General features: G+C 38.5%; 1 long non-coding RNA gene across 1 annotated transcript; it reads right to left on the bottom strand.

Moving 5' to 3' along the window:
* Positions 1 to 11,284: 11,284 nt before the first annotated feature.
* On the bottom strand, positions 11,285 to 18,547 carry LOC146768367 (uncharacterized). Its single transcript, XR_014952867.1, has 3 exons — positions 14,470 to 18,547; positions 14,056 to 14,126; positions 11,285 to 13,949 (listed from the first exon to the last, which is right to left on the bottom strand). It is a non-coding gene; the product is annotated as an uncharacterized LOC146768367 (long non-coding RNA).
* Between the last annotated feature and the right edge of the window lie 6,915 nt (positions 18,548 to 25,462).

Raw genomic sequence — 25,462 nt, 5'->3', positions numbered from 1 at the left:
GGTGTCATTGCCTCTTCCTCTGTTCCAGTTAAACCATCAGATCTTGGGATTCTCACATTTCCAGGGGCACAGCTGGCCATAGAGCTGGTGAAGGGAAAGTGGGTTCTGTCCCCAGGAACTCATTGTAATGCAGAGGAATTGCTCCAAGCGAGACAACACCACTACAGTTTTATGCAGGTTGTAATTCTGTATCCCCAACATGGTATATTTGGAGCCATTAAAGAAAAAAGAGCAAATTTGATGTAAGGAGTACAGCATGTCTATCAAGAAGGACAATTATCTGCACAAAGGCATACAGGCTTCTGAACATCCATAAATTAGGGGTGTTCCCTTTCAGGCCTGGAGCAGCCAGGGGAGAATTCACACAATACACCAGTGCCCCCAGCATGTGTGTCCATGAGTGTGTGTGTGGAGGGGATGGTTTCTTTTGCTGTCTCGAGAGAGAGCACCACTCTGCCAGCAGTGTGTTATGACATCTGTTTTTACAAACCCAATAACGCTCAGCATGCTGAGAAGCCAGGGCAGTTTTGATGGATGAACCCACTATAGCAGCACGATAACATTCTGCGAGCATGCACGAGGGATTAAGCAAGACACCAGCCCACTTCAGCGAGGTCAGGCTGCGCTCAGAATCTGAAAGGATGCAATATTAATGTCTATCTAATTGGTGAATTTGTCAATGCAGTGTTGCCATTAAACAGCCAGCCATCTGGACCCCAAGGTTTATGTGAGCCCAGCTGATTGTCAAAACAATGGCATTTCACTGACCTTAAGAAATTTAATTAAACTGTTGTATTTCTTTCCATGCAGTAAAGGTACACAAACTGAGAGCTAAGAATAAGGTTGTTGTAAGGGCTGCTGCTTCTTTTTTCTACAGTGTAAAATCATTTTTACATAGACACATATTCCTGGTAAATCTAAAATAACATATGCAGCTGCACTGACACTTTGAGCAAGTCATGTTTTCTTGCTGTGTGTTCTAATGAACACATAGCAACAGACAGAGGAGATTTTTCTAGAAACTAGTACTCTGCAATTCCATTCATCTTTTTTACTTAATAGCTTATTTAGGACATTCATTGTTCAAATAGCAGCTCAGAAGTTGTTATAGTATCAACTCAGTAACTCTTCCCCTGCTATTATTTTAACCAGTGTTTTATAGATTGTGACCAAAAAAAAAGCTTTTCTTTTCCACACATATGACCCCTAAGGTATAGAAATGTTGGACAAAAGAAGTTTCCTGGGTGACTTTCCTCCATATTGCATAGCTCTTTTCATAAACACTTTGAACACCATCTTAAAACAAGTTATTATTACTCCTAGCCAGACTGAGAGGTCAGTTGAGAACTTCAGTTTCTCATGGTTACAAGCCTTTCTTTAATTTCCATCTTAAAATTATTCATGGCTACCTTATACTCCTTTGTTCTTATGCCAACATTGCCTTTTAAACAGCTCATCCCTAGTGTTTACCCTCACTGTAAATTTATAGAGTGCAATCACTTTCTCTCAGTTTTCTTTCAGTTAGAATGAAACCCACTTTCTCAAATCTCTCAAAAAATATAGTGGCTGTTCTCCTGGACATGTTTGCTCCTTTGACATAATGAGTTCACGTTTCTTGAATGGGGGAAGCAGGGATGTAAGCAACATTCCACATTATCTCTAGCAGATGCCCTAAAGAATGACAATGACATTGTGTTTCTTTGCTAGAAATCTTCCATATAGACAACTTCTGCTTCTTCATAGCAGCTTCTCACAGCCATTTCCTCATCATGCTGGCCAGCTGGAACATAAACTCATTCTCTGTGGTCCAGTTTCTTTCTATGGAGGGCCTGTAGCCCTTAGCAGCTTTTATGAGATTTCCAGTGTCTATTTTTCTTTTTGCCAGTGACTTTCAAGTGGGGTCCTCACAAATTATACCAACAAATTCACCTGGCTTTGTGGAGGGCAGTTAGGAGTATAAGAGGGGCTTCTGTAACTTTCTTACAATATATTATCATGCTACCTGTTGTGTCTTCCCCTTGAGACCTCTTCTTACACAGCTTATATCTTTGCTAATGATTTTTCACACAATATCACATCAGCTATTTTGTTGAAGACAAATAAGATGTACTATTAATGGAGGTTTAGAAAATGAAATTTTTTATTAATTTAGAATTATAATTTATCTTTTTAGACTTTTTATTTTATTTTGCTTCCATGTCTTCCATAATTATTTCTTTCAAAATATATTTAAAAGCTTCACATGATACTGAAGTCTAAATAGCAGACTCAGTGTCTCATATTTTTGTTGGTTTTTGAGGAGGGGTTTTTTTTGACATAAAAATGATACAGTTACTATTCTTTGGTCACGTGGTGCTGCTCCACATTAGATAATTCATTTTTTAATATTGCATTATCTGGAGTTCAGTTCCTTCCCATTACTCTGCCACCTTTCAGGAAGCTTATAAGCTATTTCCCTTGAACTTGCTATATATGGCAAGTGCATACCAATGGGAAATGTTCAATCTGTACAAGAACAAATACATTGAATTACTCCATCATTTTCTGTTGTGTCAAGATGAGGTTAAAATAGCTAAAAGCAAGAAGTTTCTAAAGTAACTCAACTGTAGACTGCATGAAAATACAATAAATGAGCCCTCCAGCACATGGAGATGATACAGGTATTTATAAAATGTGTCAAAAACATAACCTCACTGAGGTGTTGTTTTTGCCATAGTGTGTAAGGTGGAGAAAAATGCTCACTGGGCAAAGCCTGTATGGCAGGCTTATTGTTCTGTCACTTGTGAATAAAGCACCAACTGCAACGTCTGGTGACATGTTTGTTCCACTGACAGCTCATCTTTTAGTAGCAGAAGCTTTTATAAAATGAAACTACCATCCTGTAGTTGCTACCATGTCGCTGCAATATTAGTGCTTAAATCTACTGCATGTGCATGAACATACCCTTCTTCAAACTGTACCATAGGACGTTAGTGAGCAAATGTTTGATGTTTTTATACCCTCTGCTAGATGCAAAGGACTGACATTGTTTCAGTCCAGTGGGTCGGTCCTGCACATTTGTAATGCGTCATTGGTAGAGTGTGACAAAGCGATTTGAAATAAGACACTGATTAAAATGCCTGATCACATACTGGGAATATTGTTAGCTAGTTAGAACAAAGTTTTCTCCGCTGTGAATCATTCTGCAAAGCTGACTGACTTGAAGGTTAGTTGTAGTACATTTTTTTAATCCCAGTCCACCAAAAATGAACTGCAGACACATTTCTCATCGGTGAATTAATTATCCTGTGGAGATCAGCCAGTGAGTGCTAGAACATGCTATTTAACCACCTCTGGAAAATTGTATCCTTTTTCAAATTCACATTGGCTCTTTATTAACATGGAGCTCGGTGGTGGGAAGATGGTTTGTGATAAAGGTCACAGCTGCTCATTAGAAAGCTAAATGAAATGTGGTAATGCAGTTCATTCCTCTAACATTGCAGCTTATGCAAATGAAAAAATACATAAACATATATCTACATGGTACTGTAAAAGGAGGGCAGTTGTACAGTAGCTTTATGTTACTCTCAAGTGCACATTATTAAAATACTTTGCAACAGCCCTTCCAATAATACCCAATTACTTCAGGTAGGAACTATTGCACAGGCTACTTGGATTTTTACCTCCAAGAAAAAATGTCCAAACTAAGTGTTTGAATCAGTACAAACAGATGGGAGAAGGTACTTTCTGCTCTCAGTGACAGAAGTAGAAAATCATTTGCTCCAAAACTTGTGTGCAGGACAAGATCAAGGTGGTATGCGGTTATGTCACATAAACACTGAATTTCTCAGCATCCGGGCTGTTGCAGCCCTGGAGGAAAGATAAATCACAACTCTCAGTGTCTTTAGCATTCACAGAAGTTAATATTGTCCTGTTATTGAGTCAGTAGTCCATGAGGATCCAGGTCTGCTTTATTTGCTTGCTGGCTGTCAATGTAGTTAGGAGTATCAGGTCTCTAGTAAGAGCTTGACATGCACTGTGGAGCCTGGATGGCTGCACAAGGGAGCTCAGATGCTTCTCAGAAAAACCTACTATAGCTTTTGTCACTCGATCTAATCTCTTACTGGTAAATATTGATGTTGGTACTGACACCAGTTTATCTGTTTCAAAGAACTTTTTTGAAGCAAGAGCCTTGATGAAGCACCATGTAAAGGCTGCTGGGGAGTAGCTACCCTCATGTTATCATCCCAACCCTCCTGTATCAGAAGCACAAATACTCTGGATAAAAATATGACTAAATAAATATAAAAATATTACAAATATGGAGGATGACAACAGAGAAAAACAATGTATTTCTGCTGTCATACTGGGCCAAATCCCTGGAAATGCTAATCATGGAAGTAGGTCCTACCTGGAGGACTGACAGGGCTGACTGCAGCAGAGCTACTCCCTGAGGAAGGTAAAATCACATCTGTGTGAGCTGTGAGAAAGAGTACGTTTACAAGGCTGATTCCAGTGCTTTATACCAACCCTTCACTGTCTCCCAATTTGTATCAGCGTTTGACAGCTTGTTGACAGCTCATTAGTTAAAAAAACCTCACATGTGACCAAAGCACTCGGTGCAAGCAGGGAAGCTGCTCTCTAATTGTGAACTGTATTGAACTCTGAACCAGATGTGACACTGCAAATCAGAAACCAGCCCAATTAGCATGTTTAGTAAAATATTTTAAAAATTATTTAAATTATTAGCTAGGATAAAACATAATAGCAGTAGCAGCTCTTGTGGGATTCTAAGTCGTAATAAGTGGCAAATCAAAGGAAACTCGAGAGGTTTTTTGATTTATTTGTCCTGAAAGAAGGTATGGTGCAATATCAATGGCATTAAACCGTGTCAGCTCTGTCATTGAACAGGAACCATTTGTGGGCAGGTGCCTTTGGTCTCAGTCCAGACTCCAGTCAGCACTGAATGAGAACTTCAGACTTACAGCAAAACCAGAGCTGTGGTAAGAACTGTAAAATTCAGCCATATTTTGCTCTTGAGATTTTTTTTCTTTTGACACTGGTTAAATTTAAATTAACCATTTTGGCTTATATTTCTGTGTTTAGATTGGCAATTCTGTTCATTAGGCACTGTTCTCAAAGAGAATTATTGAATTAAGGCTGTCAAGTTTTCCTAATATGCAGACACTACAAATCAAATGACTAGATTTGAAGCTTCTCTGAGGAATTGCTGCATTCTTAATCTGAAGGAAAGATTTCTGAATTTGTTTTTGGTGTCTGAGAACTGGAAAGACAGGCAGCTCTTCATACAATGAAAGGCACTTCTTTTTTTACTTTACATTATTTTTTAATTCAACACACTTCCTGAAATATCAAAGCAAACATCCAGGCTAGGAGGGATTCATTATATCCATGCAAACAAAGGCACATAGCTTAGGTCCATTAGGAAATATTTGTAACTTCTGCTGAGCAAAGACAAGCTGGCTGAATGTTTTTATGTACCCTTCTAGATTATGTGTTTATGTCATGGCAACAACAGTCAGGGGGTAAGATGCAGGTAGTATTTTCCAGCCCTGTGGTCGACAAAAAAAGAAATGCTTGCACAGGGCTGAACTAAATTACAACCTGTGCACACCATGGGGTACATTCTACTATCTATCTCCCCTACAAGCTTCCCTCAGAGTCCTAGTAATGGACTGACCATTTGTTTTTAGAAGTCTTTTAAATATTTTCAAAACACTTGGTGTAAGGCACGGGAATGTAGAATTTTCTGTTGGAATAAATTTAGAAGAAAAAGACCTCTGTAAATAATAGCTAGTGCTTTATCTAAGGACACTGAGGCCTTTAGAGTTATAAGAGTGGAAAAGCACATTTTGCAAAGCAAAATCTGTAGAAAAAGATTACAATGAAATAATGGCTTTCACTTTTAAATCCAAGAGAATGATAACCTGAATAAAGTCACTCAGAACAGTTATGTTCTGAGTATGTACATTAAATAAGATGCCATCAGGAGAATCATCTCACTAATAAAGTATAATTTCTTAAACAAAACAACTAACAGCTCTCTGCACACACTGTTAGTTTACTGAATCCAAAATAATACATTTGAAATTAGTGTTAATGTCCTCTGCACTGTGTTCCTTGAATCTTTTTACTAGTTCTTGAATATTATTTTCTTCTTGCTTTTAGAATGAGTGTAAATATTCTCATTTGTGTACTACAGCTAAATGAGCTACAAAAGCCTAGTTTTTTTGCTTCCTGGGTAATTGATCTGCATGATACATATTTCATAGAATGTATTTTTTAAATCCTGCAGCAATTGCATTTATGTGACTGTCCATGCATTTGGCAGAATAGGGAATTTTTGCACTTTATTGCTGGCACTGCAGGTTCAGCTTTTAATTCTGTAGATCTGTCCCTGTCTCTCTGTCTGCCTGCAATGAGAAGTGGTGTATTGTTTCCCAGCCACACACACTTGGTGGTGTTTTAATGTCTGGCGCTCTGAAGCTGGATCACTTGCAGAAAAAGCAAAACCAAACCCCAACCAAAACAACCCTTTGGCACCCTGGTTGCCAAAAGGGAAATACCCACTACATTTCACTGTCACTGAAGTGCTTTCTTTTTGGTTCCCTTTGGAAACATGGCAAAACCAACAATATAGGAATGACTCTCAGATTCCTGTCATCAAGAGAAGTTTCTGGAATCTCTGGGTCAAATTTGTCAGTTAGTACCTCACTCCTACCTCACAACTGCCTGAGCTTTTCTAGGTTTGTCAAGCCTTTCACTACCCCTGCTTTCCCTAAGGCACCATTCATCTACATTATGAGCATTGCCCCATCCTCTGTAAGATGACACTGAAGTGCTTCTATCACCAGCACTGTGCAAATGGAACAGTACAGAGGTATCTATCTCATACCTGCATAAAATTATTATAACCACACAAGAGAAAAAAAAAAGATGGATTCAAGATATTTGTCTGATCTAATGTTCTTTTTTTTTTTTTTTTAATCTGGCTAAAGATAGTTTTCTTCTCCTTCAGGAGAATAAATGAGAGAACATGGTTTCCTTTCTCGCTCTTGGAGGGTTTCAGCTGCCTTCTGGTTGTGGTCATTAGCAGTCAGCCTGTTAAGAAGAGCTCTTCATCACTTTATTCCATCAGTTGTAACAACTGCCTCACTGCTTACCCAATTATTTTCTGTCACTATGAAAATCTTAGTTTTATATTAATTACTTAATTTAATAACAACCTTCAGATGTGCTAAAATCATAGTTTGATAGGAACTGCAGGATATTTACTCTAATAGGAACTGCAGGGTATTAGACATCTTCAGGAAGTTGATTCAATCTCCTGATTTTAATGCTTTGAAAATGTGTTAAATTCTGTTCACTTCATTTTAGCAATTCCCATTTTACAACAGTTTTTCTGTTTTTAACTAGTTTCAGTCTGCCTTTCCCCACTATTTTTAATCCCAGTTTTCTGAAGTTTGTTCTAATATTATGCATATTGAGTCTCCCAAATCAACAAGAGACATTGTGTGCTGATCTGTAATCATCTATATTTAGATAAGAAGCATTATTACATGGTGGAATTTTATGATTTTCATAAAAGATTTTTCTTTTATGAAAATCATAGACCCAAAGATTTTTCTTCTTGCCACCATAATGTAAGGGTGCTCTTAGTCTGTGACTAACACTCATAAGGTGATGTCATAACCCTGGGTGGTTGCTCCTTCATTTCTTTTTTACATCCATAGCATTTTATGAAGGCATTTATACACAAACCCACAAAAGCACTTACACAATAAAATTGAAAAGTACCAATCAGATGTTGGTATTCACAAGCAATATTATGTATACATGCCCATATACTGCCTTCTATTGAAGAGACTTAAGAAAGACCTAAATCAGCACGATGAAGGCCACATGTTATATCCCCAGCTGCACTAAATCACAGGTCCAAAATCTTCCCTGTAAGAAAAACAACTCTGCTTAATTTGGGAGACAAGCTGAATTCCCAAGGACTCTATCTATCTTTTCCCAACACAAAGCTGTTGGGAAGGCGCTTAAATTTGCATTACATGTGTTTCATAGCATCCTCAATAAACACTTCCTTCCAGCTGGACAGTTGAGCTTTCTCCCTTTGAAGCCCTGTCCTACCACAGCTTCTTGGGACAGCTATTTGTGCTTCATTCAGTAGCTTGTACCTAAATTGCTGACTGCTTGAATGTTTGGGCTTGTTTGGGGTTTTTGTTTTGTTTGTTTGTGTTTTGTTTTGTTTTTAATCAGTGATGTTAAATCAAAGCACTTTGTTTGGACTTTACCTAGGAGAAACAAAAAAAAAAGTAATGGGCCTTCCTGAGACTTTAACAAGCATGTTGGAGAAGAGAGTGGAGGTGGAGCTGCTTGTAACCAGCATCTTCTCTTTGAAATGTTCATGCCCAGAAAGCACGTTCCAGACCATTTTAGTGACAGCGGGGGCGCTTTCACATTTCAGTGTGTTCAAAAGTTCAGTCAAAAACAATTTTGAAATTTGAATTGAAACTGAAAATAGAAAGGAGCCTAACTGCCCTCTGTTGATCACAGCAACAAGGAGGATAAAAGAGAAACATTGCCACTATGAAACAAAAACAAGCTCTGCAGGGATTTTCATAGAGGACCTTGCTGTTGATGCTAAGTAATTTTTTCAGTGATCTGTTCATATTGTCTAACAGGGAGTTTTAAAATTAAAATTCCCAGTATTTATTGGTGTTTCACCCTAACTTCAGACTGTGTGTAGGTGGATTTTATTCAGTAAATATCCAGAGGTCAGGTTGCCTATATCACCTGCATACACAGAATATTGGTGAAGGGTTGAAAAAGTGAGTAGCAAATCAAAATCCCTTCAAGTTATAAAGGAATATAGCACTGCCAATGGGAAGGCAAATGCTGCTTTATGAATGCAGCCAGGCTTTCAGCTCATAAAGGACATTCACTCTCATTACTCACTACAAGTTTCAGGTTTGCCAAGTGATCTTGAAACTGCTGCTCACAAGCATCAAAATTAAGGCCACTTGACTGGATTCCACTTCTGGGAAAGGATACCATGGCCACAAGCATGTGATCCACCACACACACTAAACTTTAAGTAAAGCAAGTCTATTAAGAGGTATTTCCTAAGAAAAAAAATCTAATTAAACAGCCCTGAAATCTTTAATACATCTCTGTTTTAGATGTGCTATTTTCAGTTCCTGTAAATATGTTACTAATTGGATAATAACAAATGTTTCGAAAGGAGAAGTCTTGATTATAACAGAATTTGTTAATGGAGTGTTGAAATCAAGAACATATTAAGGTTAATAAGAAATTTGTTGCAGTCATATATCAGACAAGATAAACGAATATCAAAATGTGTGTTGATTGGCACCAGCAGGTTATATATTTGATATGAATATAAGTACACTGACTCACAAAAATAAGCACCTTATTTAAGACTAATGTTAATTTTAAATACTAAACATTCATCTCATTTCTCTCATCCCATCTGTTGTAAACAGCAAAATATAAATTATGAATGACATTTTTTGCCTTTTATTCACTGCTTTGCAAATACAGCAGACGTTTCGTTGAAGAGTTTTGTGCCTTTGGTAGGTAAGGATCACTGTACATAACCAATTGTTTCACTTTTTTTTCTATCTTGGTGAAACAAAGCAAACTACGGGCAAAATTTCTTCCATTCTTTTTTTTTTTTTTCCTTTCTTTTTTTTTAATAACCCACAGACATTGCTTAACACTATTTAATATAACACTTCATTTACTCTCTGGAGCAAAAAGGAAATAATGTTTCCAATATGAAAAGTCACAATTCAAAACAGTCTGAACTGCAATGCTAGCAGGGCCAGAGGCCAGTTTTGATTTTTTTTGTATTTTTGGTGCTTACAGGGAATTGTGCCTGCAGACCCTTCCCTTGCCAGCAGGGACTTAACAGCAACACACTCAAGGAGAAGGGTGGGCACTGGACTAAGGGCAGCACTAACTGTGTGAATTGTTGTCTCCTCTCCACTCAGAGGAAAACAAAAAAAAGGCAAAAGTTTGACAGAAACTGGCATACATCAAGCACTGTCTGGTCAGCCAATGTTTTTTTCATGAGATCATGAAGAATGATGAGATACTCTCAAAGTCCCATAGTTCTTTTGAGGCATAGACCAGGATTTTAGCTGGATGAAAACTGCAGTGTGGTGATGTCCTGCACTCCTGAGTCAGTTGTTTCTCATCTGTTTGAAGAAATCTGAGCTCAGCTGTCTGAACTGAGCTCAGGTAAATCTCTTTCTTATTAGCTCCAAACACTGAGCCAGAATCAGTCAAGAGTTTGGTGGACCTCACAGCATAAATTCTGCACATGATGGACAGCATGGAAACTTTTTGTTAAATTTTCTGGTGTGCCTGCAAACTATTTAGCTGAAAAAATAACAAAGGTTAAGACTGGATCTGTTTAGACTGGATCCAGTTTTAGACTGGGTCTGTATTTGTTTGATATAACAGCTATGTGAGACAACAGGTCACAAAAGTGATATTATCTGTATTAGCCTTTTCTTATTTACCAGGTCAAATTAATTTTAATTAATAGGCTAACACACAAAACAAAGCAATTTGAAAGTACACTAATGCATATCAATAAATTGAGAGGATTTCAGAATACCTCCTAGGCTGCTTAGTGTTCTATGCTGTCTGCAACCTAGTAAGAAAATATATATTTTTACCTTCTGGCACCACATCTTACCAGTTCAGCCTGCTGCCTTACTGGAAGACCAGTGACAAACTTTCACATTCCATAATTTTGAATTACTGTGGGTTTTCTACCTCTTTGATTATTTTCACTGTGTGGGGTCAATCTCTGACTGTGCCTTCTGTGCTGACGTGAGGTGTGCTGCAAGAGTTTTCTGTCCCTTTCATCAGATCTGTTTGAGAGGAATGACAGCTGTAAACTGGCAACCTAATTTTCTGGCAACTGAAAAACATGTCATTCAATATGTCTCTCCAGTCAACTCAATACCACAAGTTTTTCTAGTCATTCATATTTGCTTTTTAATTAGCATAGGTATAGCATAATTGAAGAAAGATTAATATTTGTCTGTCAGTGCAGCATCCAACTCTGCCTGGTGCAGGCCTGCCTTATCATGTATCCCTGAAAATAAACAAAGATTTATTCCATACAGGGGTTTTATTTTATAGTTTTCTGACTCCAGGCCAAAACCACAGATGAAGGTTTTGCTGAATGACCCCTGAGATAACAGGGAAGCTTCCAAGCCCTGTTCCATCAGGAACGTGGAGCCTGACCCAAATACCTTCAGAATAAGCAGAGGCTTTCCAGCATTTCCAAGTCACTGAGAATCAAGTCTGCAAACTGCAAGATGCACTCCAGGGGCACAAGCACAGACTAAGTCAAGGTAGTATAGCTTCAATAAGTTTTTTTAATATTTGTAGAAAAGTACTATTTAAGTAACGTGCCCCAAAATTTGAAGCCAAAGGAAAGTACTCTTACTTTGTGGTTTTTCTTTTAAAAAACCCAACTAATTCCATTCCTGGTAATAAGATCAAGTAGTTGAGCCAAGAATATTTATGAGCATTTCAATGTCTTCATGCTTTGCAAAGGTAAAACACTGTATTATTTGGTGAAATCTGTATTCTGTTGTGATTTTAAATCAAATAAGCTTACATATGTAAAATGTCTTAATGCCATGATATGTCATTCATGGTGAATTTCTGAGAACAGGCAGGCCTAGAATATAGAGGGATGCAAGACATGTTTCAGTAAACTCAATACCTACACTATGGAGTACATATCTGCAAGATACATAGTTCAGCCTAACTCGGAAACAAGGAATTTCAGAGTCCAATTTTGAACATTTAATTAGATAACAGTCAGCATTTCAATTTCTAACTGTTATCAAGTTAAATTAGGTGAATGATTTTAGTTCAAATAAAATGGATTGGAAGCACTGCTTTTGTAGGATATATTTTCAATATTCTATATTGAATTTGTCCAAGACAGAATTTAAATGCTGTTTGAAAATCACAGGGATGTCTTCTCACATTTAAATCTTTATTTTTCTTTGACAAATGCTGATGGTAGAGCTCAGGAATAAAAGACCAGGGTACCGTTTTAATTCACACTGAGGATAGCAAAGGAATCTTGTTTTAGCTGTGGTAGTTTCTGATGCAATGATTCATGAGCAACACCAGATCAGAGCAATTTAATTTGGAAAAGCATTACACAGAAACACTGTTGTTGTTGTTTTTGTTGTTTTTGTTTTTGTTGTTGTTATTGTTATTGCCTTTTTAAATGTATTTCTATTTCCTTTTTTTCCTTATTCTCTGTGATATAATCTATGTATCACATTTATCTGCAGAATGTATGTTTTCTTTTCTGCATTATCTCCTCATCCCAAGCGATTACTGCATTGCTTGGTGTTTTTGAAAGTGTTAGTCATGTGAAATGGCACTGAAATAATTTTGGTTTTCCTGTCAAAGGAAATGAAAGCCAAAAGATTATTACTTTTCCAAGTTGCAAAACAGTATTGTTATTGACATGAAGCAAACTAAAGCAATAACTCCTGATGATGTGCTAATAAATAATATATGTTTATATACATTGGGCCTCTTTTTATACCACTTCAAGCCTGGAGTAACTTCACAATAGCCAACATATTTATAAATAAGAGAACACTCAGAGCCACTACGTGCCTATGAATTATGTATTAATGGCAAGAAAAAATTTAATTTATTGCATGCATGTCTTCACTGATGGGTGAAAATAAATAATGCTGAAATGCTATAAAGTGAGTAAATCTTAATCTTACAATAATGAAAGGTCATTTCCTGTGCCAGCCTGAACTCATACAGTCAGATCCTCCACTATCCCAGGCAGTGTTGATGCCAGGAAACTTTTGACAGCCATGCCAAACAAATTTTCTCATTTAAGAGACCTGTACAGCCCAGAAAAGTATCTAAATAGTCTTTCCTGCAAGTCTTTCTGAAGCTAGGTTGTTAATGACATACACATAATGAGGAGAGTTGTAGGGTAAAGCTGTGGTCCAGGACGGCTTTGATGAATGGAGACGAGAGATCTCTGAAGGCTGCTCTTAGGATATAAGGTTTATTAGGGATGGAGAAAGGTCTTGCTTGGAGCTGCCAGACACAGCACGTGGCAAGGCCTCAGGGGATGGGGGAGGGGAGAGACAAGGGGTAGAGAGGATGCTCTAGGAGAGGGTGGAAGCTACAAGAGGGTGGAGGTTCCAAGAGAGGGGAAGTTCCAAGAGAGGGGAAGTTCCAAAAGGGCATCTGGCCCTCAGAGACCCCTTATCAGGGTGCTTCAAGGTGGGCTGGAACAAGACTTGGGCCAATGGGATCACAGGGGAGGGTTACAGGTGTGGGATGAATCATACATTTTGGAGGTTGAGATAGAACAGTCCATTTGACTTTTGGACCTATCTGTAGGTAAGGGCAGTGTTCAACCAGTGCGGGGGATTGTTTTCATCCTGGCTGTACTATTGTAAATCTTTTGCCAGGCAATTATATTTATTCATCCTTCCCAACAGAGAGTATTATGAACAATAATAGGTTGAGATAATTTTGATTGCCTAGCCTGATGAAACCATCCATAGATATGTTACCTCAAATGCTGCTGGGTTCATGTTCAGAGTCAGGCTCAGACTTTCACTTCTGGTTTCATGGCAAAACACCACCATTGTTCCACCATGACATTAAGAAAAAGAAGTATCTGACTCCTCAAATCATGCTGCTTTTGAATGTTCCTCCTGGGTCGTTCAGGGTAAACAGAACGGCTCCAAACCTTGCAGCAGGCAGATCTAAATCTAGTCAACTGTTCTTGCTGCCTCAAGAGAAGCCACACAAATGCATCACCCCGGGATGAGTTCTGATGCTGGCTGATGGAGGCACAAAAGGAAGAGTGCTTGGGCTGAAGGGTGGCAATCCTGAGAAAAAAGAGGAAACACAAATCTTGTAAGAAACTTTGGCATACATACCAAAGTACCACCAGGTATTCAACATGCCCCAGAGGGACAGTGTATTTGTGCTAACCTGATAAAATGGCCAACCACAAGTTTAGCTGTTATTCTGGAGACAATCTGTGTTGTTATTCTGGAGACAATCTGTGTGTTTAACAGCAGAAAATTAAAAACAGCAAGAAAGGAAACACTATGTGACATGAACTACCTTCCATTCAGACCAAATGGACTTGTGAGCTGAACCCTATAGCAATTATGTCTTGGTTCGACAAGACAGGAGTCTGTGAAAGAGGGCAAAGCCTCTTGTGCAATGGAGAAGGCAAACCCCCCCCCCTCCCTCTGAATTACCAGGATCTTTAAATTAAAAGGCTCTCAGGCAAAGATATGGGAATGGGAGTAACAATTCTTTACTAGGAGAAAACTAGATAACAATTTAAAAAGGCAAATGCAATTGGTACAAACAAAAACTAGTGATAATGTCCACAACCTGAGGAGTCGGGGTGCTGGTAGTAGTCCGGTGGCAATGATAGCTGCTCCTCTTGCAGTGGCTGATGTATTGCAGCTGCAGTGGTGATCCTTTGAAGGGTATAGTTTTCCTCTGAAGATCTGGTGGCAGTGGGGCCGGTCTTCCTCTGCGCCGGGGTTGCCTCCGAGCTCCGCCGCCGCCACCTCCCTGTGCTCCGGCTGCTCCGCTGCGAGATCCCGCGAAGAGAGAGAGAGAGCTGCTTCTCTCCCCAAAAAGCTACTCCTTTAAACAATAATAGAGTGCTTGGCTTCCCCCTCTGGGTGGGACCCCTCACAATGGGATGGTGTTACATTTACCAGCCCGGCAGTGAGTCAGTCAATAGTGTATAAACAAACCATTGCCTCTACGGGGCAAACCATTGTCTTTGGGAGAGATAAAAAAACCTGCCCAACCTTTCGACAGATGGCAAATAGAATACAAGCTTATCTTACAACCCAGGACAAATTAACAAGGTAATACTCCTAGTTCTAATTTCATATTTCTTAAGACTTATTTACATGCAAAAGGTAACTTCTATTAAGGTAAAGTATGAACAGAAAAATACACCTGCGGTTGCTGCATTTCCATTAAGAGTATCTGTACATGGGCTTACAGACACATAGAGAACTCCAAAGATAAAAACCAGAGTAGAGGGAAATCAAATGGAAGAAAGATTACTTTTGATTTACTTGACTTTTCAATTTTGATATTAAGTAAGTTATATGTTATGCAATTACATGAAAGTCAAACCTTTGATTAACTTTCTTGCTTGTAGAGCATAGCAAAGAATGTACCTGCTATTCCACTATGAAACAGAATTATTTCAAGATATTTAAAACTCTTAATTTTGCCAGTTTTTCTAAGTCAGCTAATATGTATCCTGACCTTGTCTGAAATGTACCAGTGACCAGTGCAAGCTTATTTGTTAAATTAACATATGCTTGCAAGGGGGCAGTCTTACCAGGTTCCAGCTTGAGTTATGTTGCATAAATTTGGGCTTAATGCACCCTTTCAGATATTCTCCACATTTACATACATTTAAATGCATTTAGTCAGCTGCTGCCCTGATTGCAGCAAATATGGGTAACATTGGAACACGTGTGGATCCCCAGGAGTCCTCAGCAGTACAGGGTGTCCTCTGTTGCTTAGATCAACAAGTTCTGTGTTCATCTTGCCTCTGTCACAGGCTAGTCTTAAAACCTGAAATTTGAAACTTTCTTTCTTCAACAGTTTCTTCCTGTTTACAGAAACATATATTCACTCTCAGTCTCTCCTCAACAGCACTGAACAATTTTTGTGGTGACAGCTATAAGAGGAAATGTGCCCTGGCAGTCAGGATGTTCAAATGCTCATTGACTTTCTTCTTTGAAATAAGTAATTTCCTTAAGTTCCACGTTAACTCATATGTTCTGCTCATTAAAAGTTGTTCTATTTAGAAATGGATTTATTACTATGAACTTACATAAGATAAAATTTTCCAAGATATATAGTGTGAATTTCATCAGATCAGCACTTCCAGTTCCTCACAACATGAGCAGAACTCCACTTCTTGAATCCAATTAAGTGAATAAATATCTGGGAAGGAAAAAAATTCATTGCTTTTAACATGAAACAGATGACAGAATATGCACAGACAGATACAGAATTTCGTCCTTTCAGATGTTGCACATTCTGAACTTGCAAAAATCCGTCTGGGAAAATATATTTGTTGTGCATATAAATTTCACATTATCCATGAAAAGAGTTTAAAAAATATATAACTAGATTTTGGCAGCTTTCTATGGTCAAGACTGGAGTGTCACTATCTACCTGTTAGTCAGGTATTGATTTTACCTAACACAGACAGAGTTTTAAACAGACTGTTTAAGGTCCAGCACTATGATAACATGTAGTAAACAAAGAGGAAAACAAAGAGCAAAATCCTTTTTTAGAGTATGGATCAAATTTTGGATCATGCTATAAGCTATGTTTCATTTGTTACTAAGTAGCTCATAGCAGTTTTTACATGGAAATCTCATATGCCATGGATCATTCGGCACACCTACCAGAGGAGAAATACAGGGTGTTAAAGAACCACAGGTTGGACTGTAATATAATGGCAGGATCAATAACAGTGCTCAGATAGGGATGTAAAACAGGTGAGATCCTGTGGTACATTCATCCAATCTTCCAGGCAGGTTTTTCCCCCGTCACATATTTTAAGATCTAAAAAACCTAGAATATATTGTGTCTGCCAGCACTTGTGATATTATTGTAGCTCATACAATTTGGTCTTTTTTTTCTTAGAGTGTGGGCACCTCAAAAGATTCAAGTGACTTTCAGTTTATATCTCAGGAAAAAAAAGCTACAAACAACAAACAAATGAACAAGCAAAAAACAAACCAAACAAACAAAAAAACCCACCCAGGTCTGTGTGGCTGTCAAGATTCTCTGCTGCAATGACAAAATTGCAAATGCACTGGAATCAAATGTGGTTTAAAGTCTTGGAAGCCAGAATACAAAAGGAGCAGTATTGGCATTGGTAGGGGCAAAACTTTAAAGACAAGAAGCAAGAGACAAATTCAAAACTATTTTTGACTCTTAGACAAATCTCATTGCTTTGGCTGGCTTGAGTCATGGATTTCTGAAAAGTAGGAACTGATGACGTCACGAGTTTGCTTTTTGCTTTTATTTTTAAATGTAAGCTCGATGTTGTCGGGCCTGAAAGCAACATGACATGTGTCACCGGGCTGGTGGAACTCCCCTGAGTCGTGGCCAGGGCTGCTGTCCTCCCTCCCGGGCACAGTCCTGGACTGGCACACAGAGACACGCGGGGCTCTGCAGGCAGCCCGACTGGCAGAGGAGGCATTACAAGGTCCGGTGGGATGAGAAGAGAGAATGGAGAGGTTCGGTCATAATTCCTCCTCCCTGACCCCTCAAGCCATTCCTACTTGGTGCACAGAAGTCTTTTGTGCCGGTGTTTTGGTTTCCTTCTGTTTGATTTTTTCAAAGCCTGAGGATAGGAAACACACTCGCCTTTCAGAATAAGAGAATCTCCCTTGTGGGTTTTGCCAGCCCCTGACCTTTAGGGCTGCTCATTCTGGCTCAGAGCCACCCCAGGCAAGCGGCTTCAGAGACAAATGAACTCCACAGAATCGCCCAGAAAGAAATTTCCTCCCAACTAATTTAGCCAGTGGGTCCCTGCTCACATCCAAAGCTGCACAGCAGCCCAGCACCTGCCCTCTGCGCTGGCTGTGCCTAATAATCCCGGGAAAAACCAGATAACCTCATTAACTGTCCTTCAGCTTTGTCCCCAGGCAAAGTTCATTATCCCGGTTTTCATCATTTAAAAGAAACAGGCTCCTCCAAGGGAACTTGCAGGGCAAGAAGCAATGAGTGAGATGAGGCTGTGAATATGCTGCCAAATGAAAGGCTTTTCCTTCTTTGAGATTTTTCTCTTTCTAGCTGAATTTGCCAGAGCAGCTCCCATCACCTTAGTGACCAGTAGGTTTGTTAGTAACCTTTTCCAAGTGGCTGACAGGAATTCTTCCCGACGGAGGCTTCTCCCTCTGTAATTCAGAATATTCCTCTGTCGCTTCCTCTCAGCCACAGGTACACACTGCCACCACCAGATCAAATGGATCTGTATGACAAATTCAGGGGGCTTAGCTAGAACAAAACTGTCAGGTTCATCTGATTTTTAACAAAATTACAGTTTTTGGGATGCTGCACTCTGCTGCTTGCAAACCTTTAACTAAAGCTGATGGGAATTTTTCTATCAAATTACTTTTTGAGCAAAAATACAGATGTTCATGGCAAGTTTTAATTTTGCTGTTCCCTGAGTTTCTGCTGGGAAACAATTTAGATGGATTTTTGTTTACTTGCTTTTGTTATTGTTTTGTTAAGAATTTGAATTTTCATTTTTTTTTAATTTAGTAGACCCTATTTTAAATTCATTTTCATTGTATATGCAACTGTTTTCTTTTGCCAGAGTAAAGTGTTGTAGAAATTTGCTAGCACCTCTGTTTATAGCCAGTCTCTACTGAGGGAAATGTCTCTCCTAACACATCCTGGATTGTCATCTGCTCAGGCTGTAACAGTGCAACACCAAACACACAGTTCAGTCAGGACATCTGACTATAGTGCAGAAAATAATAATCAGATCTCTGAGAAACATCTGCTGATGCTTTTGATCAGGCTCTTACTGTTACCTAGAAGTCCATGTCTAGTGCTATCTTAGATATTCAAATTTTGGGTATCAGAAAACTATGAATTCCCTATAATCATCATGATTACTTACTGTCCTTACAAGTTACAGGAAGCAGAGAGTCTGCTCATGATCCAAGTTCAGGTGTACCCATTATTTGTGTACTTTAGCTGGCAGTTTGGGTTCTGTAAGAATCATGGCTGCAGATGTGGTCAAATTACTCAGTTAAACTATGACATACCCTGAAAAAAAAAAAAAAAAAAAAAAAAAGGTTCTTGCTCTTTCCAGGATGCAATTAGCATGGATCAGTAAAGAAAGCAGTGTTGGCTCAGAGCTTGCTGTCATTTTCTAAGTTACTCAGAATGTCAGATAGGCAGAATGAAAGCAGGGCAATTCATTAAAGGAATTCTTCTCTAGTTGCTAAAAATAGAATGCTCAAAACTTGGATATGGAACTGTGAAAATATGGAAGAAAATTAAACATAGCTGCCTCCAAAGAAGAAAAATTATACCATAGTGTTATCCAAACCATTTATGGTAGCAAATTAAATACTGTTGTTTTTCAACCTTCCACTGTAGTTACAATGGTAAGTCTTGACAGAATGAAAGAATTCTGTGTTGCAAAAAACTTACTAGTACTTCATTCATCTGAGAAAACAATTAAAGGCTTGTTTGAAATAGAGATTTTTTTCAAGCCACAGAAAGAACAAAATATTTCTCACACTTGTTAGCTGCTGTGCAGATGAAGACAGAATAATCTATCGTGTCCTTGATTATTTTCCAGAAAGCAAGAATACTGTAGGAATATTTAATAGTAAGTAACAGTGAAATTTTCTATAAAAAGAGTAAAATCTACTACATTTACATAGATTTTGCTTTATTAGTTAAGAAGTTCATATTCTTCTTAATGTAGCAATAATGATAAAAATTGTCTTTTTATTTTAAAGGCTATAACATGAACATTTTGATCCTTTTCTTCAGAATTATGGAGGATATTACACTGTGTCAGCCCCAAACAGTCAGCAGTGCTGAGTATACTCTATAAAACAGTACTGCTCAGGCTGACCCAGAAGAAATCTTTGACCATTTTTCAACTATTAGCATATCCTTTGTATGTTAGAATGGACACCTAGACAAAAAGTTTAAGTTCTTTAAGGTTGGGGATGATGAAGCCAGCCACTTGTCAATTACTGAATACTGTATATGTTTCACAATACACTAAAAGACATTTATGACAGTTTGTATGGAGTGAAGTGAATGACATAAAGCATTCACTGATGGATAAACTGCAACAAAGAATGGATGACAAATCATTTAGTCATAAATATGACTCTTATCTGAAAGCACACCTTAGCAAAGTAGAACAAACAGCAATGTCATTCAGCATTGTGTGCTTTAGTTCTCAAATACCTAAGTTCACATCACTTCTGCAAACAAAAATATTTCAGCCTGATTCAGACACTTCACAAATAAAAAAACATTAAATAAAAAAGTATGAGTTTTTTTAGAGTTCTAAGTCCTTTCTAATGAGATGGAATTTGACAAAAAGATTCTGCATATGAGCTACATAATATTGCACTTGGAGATTGACAGATTGAGTAGTAATTAAGCAGAAATTTAGTAAATTAGGTAAAGGAATGATTTAATACTTTGCTTTGAAGTCCTAGTTTTTTTGGTCTTTAGTTTTAGAAAATCCATGTCTTATCTTGCCTCCCACCAAATGGCTCCAAAAATAATGCTTTCTCTGTTTATACAGGACACCTCAACAGTTTGGCAGGATTGTACCAATTATTGCTTCTTCTAAGGCTGAAACTGAAGCTGAAGTCAATTCCAGTTTGACAACCTGGTCTATAACCATGAAGTCTTCTGCCCTCCAGAGCCAGTGGAACGTAAAAATTCATCTTTCTAATCTTCTGCTGATAGTAAGGCGCTAACTGGCCATAGAGTTTTTCACGTTCCCCTTCAGCAAACACTTCACACAATGGTGTCTGACATGCCAGGTATCAGAGTGCCCTCAGTCTCCCGTATTTGGCAGCATCCTGAGTCCGTGTTACAACATACTGGGATCTGGACAAGTACTTTTTTCCATTCTTAGCTTCTGCTGGAAGGCAAGCAGCTTGTCCCCAGTATTCCCACAGCCCTGGTGCAGCTAGCTGGGAGCCTCCATTGCACTGCACTAGCTCTGCACTGCTGACCTTTATGTACTGACACAGGACAATTTCTGGTTTCTGCTGCTAATATTTACTGCCTTAATTGTATAAAATTAGTACAAAACCTGTGCTCTGACCCTAGATATTATCATTAGTTTCAAATGCTAATGGATTTTTTTCTCATTTAGATTTTTGTATTTAAATCTCTGGCTTAATCAATGTGAGGAGAAAGCTGCGATTTCAAAGGCAAGCATTCCAGTGGTAGGAAATATTAGATTTAACGTTGTTTGTACAGCATCAATCTACAGCCTTGTGCATTCTGATACAGCCTTCAATTATATAATCATTTGCTTCATGCAGTGCTCTAAATGAACAGTGAGAAAAAAGGAAGAACTGCAGGTACGCTTGTTATGTTGGTACTCAGGAGGTTTGAGACTAAGAATCATTGCATGCTATTATATAAACTCTTATTAATTTGTCCAAAAGGCCAAGTCTGGGTGGCAGGGGCCATCTTCATTTGATGTTTTCTAACTTTTACATCATTTTTTTGTGCAAGACTTTTTTGGTTTTTGGCTGTGGTTTTAGAGGTTTTTTGGATGGGTGTTGAGATGTAATTTAAGTCTTTATTATACCTATTATAGCAGCATGCAGGAGGTTTATTGCCCTGGGCAATATGCAAATCAAGTTTGCAGCCATCAGTTACTTTTATCTATTATAGACAATGAGACAGGCCTATAAAGCTAATATTCTTTTCAATTTAGTTGCCCTTTCATTTTTTGTCTCTGTGCGTCTTCCCTTACAGCTTTATCACCTATTTTTCTTATTCTTCATTTTAACCAGATGTTTCCCTCTGACAGCAAATCCCAGAGTTTCTTTGTAGCCAGAACTACATTTATCATTGTTGTTGATCATTGCTATCTCTCTTAGGATTGATATGCACTTTTTTTTAAGTGAAACTACATGCTTTATGTTCCTCCCCAGTGAAATTTTTGATTGTAGTAGTTAAATTTGCTTGCCTGTCTCCAGTTTAATCATTATGCAAGTGGTTGGTTTGGAGTTTTTTTCCCTACAAGTTTCATATCTTTATTTATGTTTATGCTTTCTCTATTCTTTCCTATAGTTAGCTAAAAGTGATTATGGAATGTAAAGTCTGGAGTTCACTATTTGTCATAGGCTTTCCTTTGGAGACTAAGTGGAAACATCATTGAAATCTGCAGCATCCTCACAAGAGGAAACAGAGGGACAGCACTGATCTCTCTAGCGACAGGACTCAAAGAACAGGCTGAAGCTCTGCCAGGGGCAGGTTAGGTTGGCTCCCCAGGGAAGTGGTCACAGCACCATGCCTGACAGAGTTCAAGAAGAATCTGGAGAATTCTCTCAGGCACATAGTGTAGTGTAGGAACCGCTGTGCTCCAGGACGGCTTTGATGAATGGAGACGAGAGATCTCTGAAGGCTGCTCTTAGAATACAAGGTTTATTAGGGATGGTGAAAGGTCCTGCTTGGAGCTGCCAGATGCAGCACATGGCAAGGCCTGAGGGGATGGGGGAGGGGTAGAGAGGATGCTCTAGGAGAGGGTGGAAATTCCAAGAGGGGGGAAGATCTAAGAGGGCATCTGGCCCCTCGGAGACCCCTTATCAGGGGGCTTCAAGGTGGGCTGGAACAAGACTTAGGCCAATGGGGTCACAGACACTTGATGTTTCAGGGGAGGGTTACAGGTGTGGGATGAACCATACATTTTGGGGGTTGAGATGGAACAGTCCATTTGACTTTTGGACCTATCTGTAGGTAAGGGTATTGTCCAGCCAGTAGGGGGGATTGTTTTCATCCTGGCTGTACTATTGTGAATAATTATATTTATCCATCCTTCCCAACAGTGTAGTTCCTGGGGATGTTCTGTGCAGAGCCAGGAGTTGGACTTTAATGATCCTTATGGATCCTTCTAACTCAGGATATTCTATAATTCTTCCAAATATGTGCCAATACTTTATCTGTACCTGTTGCATGCCACAGATCCAGAGTTCATTGTCCTGCCTTTTTCCTTTTGAAAACTTATGATCAAGAGCATTTGTCTTGCAAAGGCTCTGGCTCACAAGACCATGATAGTTTCAGGCAATAGAATGGGATTGGTCTTCTGGCAATAGATGGACATTGATTCTACATTTGGGAACAGAAAAGAAGTAGAGAGATTACTGATTCTGTGCCCATTGTACAGGTTAATTGTTACTAGAGGGACAGCTTGGCAGGGGCAGGGTAAGTGTCCTATGGCACTTTTTTCTCATGCTTGTTCTAATGTCTGCTGGTAGTCCCAGGTCTGTTGGTGCTTGAAAGAGAGGGATGGGTTGCCTGCACTTAACTTACTGCCATATGGTTAGCTTGCACTTGCACTGAACTGCCTCCTGTGATTTGTAGGGCAAAACATGAAATGAGGAAAGCTGTCTCTGCATTTGTGCACAGCTGGTCCTACTGAACCTTTGATAAACTTGACCATTTCCAAAACCGAAATTCATAGAATTGTATTGTAAACCATATTCATATTTTGGGATCAGCAGATATTTACAGACTGGAAAAGATGTTCCAGGTAGTATTTAGTACTTACTAAATACTTACTGGCAGTATTTAGTATTTACTGTACCATTTACCACTGTGCATGGTAAACGGTACAGTAAATCGTTTACAAACAGTCATTACAATAGCAATCCTGCTACCTCATCCTGCTAGGAACAGCAGTCCCAGCACTCTGCAGGGCTCTCTCATGCCTGCTCTGAAGGGACAACAGCAGGAATGAACCAAGGGTCGTTGTTTGTGTGTGCAGGAGGAAGCAAATTTCTTAAAATAGCTGGACTCAGGACTTCCACTGCTTATGTCAAAAATCAGGAACATAAGCCGTGGGCTGCCTACATGAGCCCATGCTCCTAAATCACATTCCCTGATATCTTCTGATGTAGCAAGGCTTATTAGATCACTAACTTTGTCTCTTTTATATCACACTTGATATGTTGAGGCTGACACTGGAAAGGTAGCAATCATTTGACTCTAAATGGTGGACTGGAAGTTAATTTATCCTAGTTTTTTTTCACTGTCAAAACAGAAGACATTCAATATGAGTAGACTCATTATTTTGCAGTAGAAGCCGTTTCCCTGAGGATTTTCAGTGTCAGGATTTAATCCCCATTTGGCACTCTATGAGATAATAGAAACTTCTTACATGACTGCATAGTATACTTGAAAACCACTGACACCAGCATAGTTTCCAATCAACAGGGGTTTATCTGCACCTTTCTTGTCAGTGATAATGGGGTCCTCACCATTAAAAAATACCATTCAACAAATGAGAATACATCCCTGCACATCATCCTGCTCATTATAATTTCCAAGCTTAAGAAATAAGCTTGGAAAGAATAGCACAAAGGAAAAATCAGTCTCTCTTAGTCAATTCAAGTTGCCTGGCTTGGATTCCATGTGAAAAATGTTGCTACATTAACCTACACAGATAACACATTGGCTCCAGTATTTTCTTAATATCAGCAAAAAAGTAATTCTGCACAAGCTTAACACGGTTGTTTTTAGTTCCTATTTTCAAGTTTTACTAATACCTGTAAAAGATGTTGCAAGCTCTGAAGCATCCCTAAAGCTTTACTATGTCAATTTTCCTTGCAAATGTCTTTTACTTTTGATTCACTGTCCTTCCGACTGAACTATCAAATTGCTCCATTTCTACTGTGAGACTCATGACAAAAGACATTTTTAGATTCAATAATCCTTATGGGTCCCTTCAAACTTCATATATTCTATATTCAGTGATTTTTAAAATCTTTACAGTTGTTTGCCGTCACTTCTTTGGCTCTTGTTTCCATTGTTGGATTGGTTGTTCATAAAAAATCTCTTGGAGAAACAAGGCTCTTTGCTCTTTATCCTGTACAGCCTTATGTACTTTTGGTTAATGTTAGGCATCTTCGTCATAAATTACCCTGGTACACAAATTTTAAAGACCACTAAACAGCTTAATGGAGCATCTTATTATATTTTAGACAAGGGACACTGCTAGAATTATCAGATTCTCAGGTCTTAGGGATATATCCCCTCAGTAGAAATGAAATGCCTCACTGTTTGATAGTGATCTCTGACACCAACACAATCTTCATCTAAGGGAGACCTAAACCCACAGTGTGAAGTTTTCCTTGTGAAGGTACAACTGTATATTTATTTCTTTTTCTCATAGCCTTCCTTAGTATTATGGTTTTGATCCCTGTGCCTATCTGACCCTCAGACAGGATTGGCAAAAAATATTTTGGAGGAAATATTTAAACACAATGCAAACTTTTCCCAGGACAGAGTGTAAGCTTGCATAAACTTGTTCCAAAAAAAAAAAAGAAAAAAAAAAAAAGATCAAAAGGAACAAATGTTAAAAATTTATTACTTTAAAAACCAAAATTAATATGAAGTACAAGTTCTCAGATATTTAATTTCTTTGAAGGTACGCAGCTTCAAAGAAATTAAAGTAGTAGCTAGTAGACTACACTCAGTACTTTGCCCTCAAATGTACAATCTTTCAAAAAGTTCCTTTACAAAGTTTGTTTCTGCTGTGGCTGTAAACAGCTAACTTTAGGAAGATGAGGAGCAAGAGGTCTTAACGTCTCTC

Source organism: Lonchura striata, chromosome 2 (assembly GCF_050655825.1).
Source record: "Lonchura striata isolate lonStrDom1 chromosome 2, ASM5065582v1, whole genome shotgun sequence".
Taxonomy (NCBI): domain Eukaryota; kingdom Metazoa; phylum Chordata; class Aves; order Passeriformes; family Estrildidae; genus Lonchura; species Lonchura striata.
The sequence above is the reverse complement of the archived record's forward strand: the minus strand, read 5'-3'. Positions and strand labels throughout refer to the sequence as shown.